The sequence below is a fragment of the Sprattus sprattus genome, assembly GCF_963457725.1.
Source record: "Sprattus sprattus genome assembly, chromosome: 14".
Lineage (NCBI taxonomy): Eukaryota > Metazoa > Chordata > Actinopteri > Clupeiformes > Clupeidae > Sprattus > Sprattus sprattus.
This window is the reverse complement of record NC_137912.1, coordinates 553,755-556,254: the sequence shown is the minus strand read 5'-3', so window position 1 is coordinate 556,254 and position 2,500 is coordinate 553,755. Positions and strand designations below refer to the sequence as shown.

General features: G+C 49.0%; 1 protein-coding gene across 2 annotated transcripts in view; it reads right to left on the bottom strand.

Moving 5' to 3' along the window:
- Positions 1-652: 652 nt before the first annotated feature.
- Positions 653-2,500, bottom strand: part of LOC308375020 (protein PHTF2) — a 41,387-nt gene continuing 39,539 nt past the window's right edge. For both annotated transcript variants that reach the window (XM_080851043.1, XM_080851044.1), the window contains one exon: positions 653-2,500. This exon is cut by the window's right edge and continues 62 nt beyond it. The gene's annotated coding sequence lies outside the window, so the exon portion shown is untranslated.

The following is a 2,500-nucleotide window of genomic DNA, read 5'->3' as shown; positions in this document are numbered from 1 at the left end:
GTGTGTGTGTCTGTGTGTCTGTGGAACCCTGTGAGTGTGTGTGTGTGTGTGTGTGTGTCTGTGGTCACTGGATGAACCTTTAAGGGTGAATCTACTCAGAACCTCTTGTCTGTGTGTGTGTGTGTGTGTGTGTGTGTGTGTGTGGAACCCTGTGTGTGTGTGTGTGTGTGTGTGTGTGTGTGTGTGTGTGGTCATTGGATGAACCTTTATTGATGAATCTACTCAGAACCTCTTGTCTGTGTGTGTGTGTGTGTGTGTGTGAGTGTGTGTGTGTGTGAGTGTGTGTGGAACCCTGTGTGTGTGTGTGTGTGTGTGTGTGTGTGTGTGTGTCTGTGGAACCCTGTGTGTGTGTGTGTGTGTGTGTGTCTGTGGAACCCTGTTTGTGTGTGTGTGTGTCTGTGGAACCCTGTGTGTGTGTCTGTGGAACCCTGTGTGTGTGTGTGTGTGTGTGTGTGTGTGTGTGATGAATCTACTCAAGAGTTTTATAACTGTTCCCACATCAGTCCAGGGGGCGTGTCTAGGTCTACAGTGTTGTGTGATCGAGATGATTGATGATTGATCGAGATGATTGATTCTGCACAGCGGACACCTTTGAGTTTGAGAAGTGTAAACAAACAAGAGAACACAGCCTTACAATAAACAGGAAGCAGAATCATCAGGAACAACAATTCTTTAAAGCGTTTCAAAATAAAGGTTGTGAAGCTCACAGTAATACATTCATTTCCAGCAAAGCATACATGGATAGGAACATAAGCACTTTGGTCATCTTACAGACGGTCCTGTGTGTGTGTGTGTGTGTGTGTGTGTGCGTGTGTGTGTGCGTGTGTGTGAGACCACTTTGGTCATCTTACAGACGGTCCTATGTGTGTGTGTGTGTGTGTGTGTGTGTGTGTGTGTGTGTGTGAGACCACTTTGGACATTTTTACAGACGGTCCTCTGTGTGTGTGTGTGTGTCTGTGTGTGTGTGACCACTTTGGTCATCTTACAGATGGTCGTGTGTGTGTGTGTGTGTGTGTGTGTGTGTGTGTGTGAGACCACTTTGGACATTTTTACAGACAGTCCTCTGTGTGTGTGTGTGTGTTTGTGTGTGTGTGTGTGTTAGACCACTTTGGTCATCTTTACAGACAGTCCTGCACAGAACACTCTCAGACCTACGCTGACACTGAAATATGTAACACACACACACACACACTCACACACACACACACACACACACACACGAACACACACACTTTTTAGTGTTGCTGCTCTCATCGTGACAGACTTAAATATCAGCGGCTCCAGACGATAGTCAGATCGGTGGCAGGTTTAGTAACAGCTTGCTTGTGTTTGCGTTTATGAGGAGGTGTGTGTGTGTGTGTGTGGTGTGGTGTGGTGTGTGTGTGTGTGGTGTGGTGTGTGTGTGTGTGTGTGTGTGTGTGTGTGTGTGTGTGTGTGTGTGTGACTGCGCTCCTCCACTCAGAGGGTGGAACAGTTTGGGGTTGCCGTTGGAAACGTGGGCCATGAAGACTCCTGATTGGCTCGTGTCCGTTATGCACTCCTGTAACTGCTGCTGTCCATGTGGATCCCGTGGTGTGTGTGTGTGTGTGTGTGTGTGTGTGTGTGTGTGTAACTGCTGCTGTCCATGTGGATCCCGTGGTGTGTGTGTGTGTGTGTGTGTGTGTGTAACTGCTGCTGTCCATGTGGATCCCGTGGGGGTCGTTTAAAACGAGGTAGCCATGCCAACGCACAACGCCCCGCATTGTCCAACGCACAAATTAAACTTCTTTTAAAAGATGAAATAAACGCGCACACACACACACACACACACACACACACACACACACACACTCTAGTATACAAAACTGCCTTCTTTCCAAATGTCAGTTTTTCTTCTCCCAGCCTCCTCTGAGTCTGTGGGAACACACGCACGCACGCACACACACACACCTCTAGCACGCACGCACGCACACACACACACACACACACACACATCTAGCACGCATGCAGGCACGCACACAAACACACCTTTAACACGCAAGCACACACACACACCTCTAGCACGCACGCACACACACACACACACACACACACACATCTAGCACGCAAGCAGGCACACACACACACATCTAGCACGCAAGCACACACGCACACACACACACCTGTAGCACGCACGCACACACACACACATCTAGCACGCACACACACACCTGTAGCACGCACGCACACACACACACACATCTAGCACGCACACACACACACACACACACCTGTAGCACGCACACACACACACACACACACATCTAGCACGCACACACACACACACACACACCTGTAGCACGCACACACACACACCTGTAGCTAATACGACACTTTAAAGTTCACACAGCTAAAGACGGAGAACCAAAAACACTGAAAAGGTAAATAAATAAATATGTGGATTGCACAAGTGAAATGTAACGTCAGCACTCCGATATGTCAGGAAACCCGGCGCACCAGCTCCCTCCGGTGGTCACGGGGG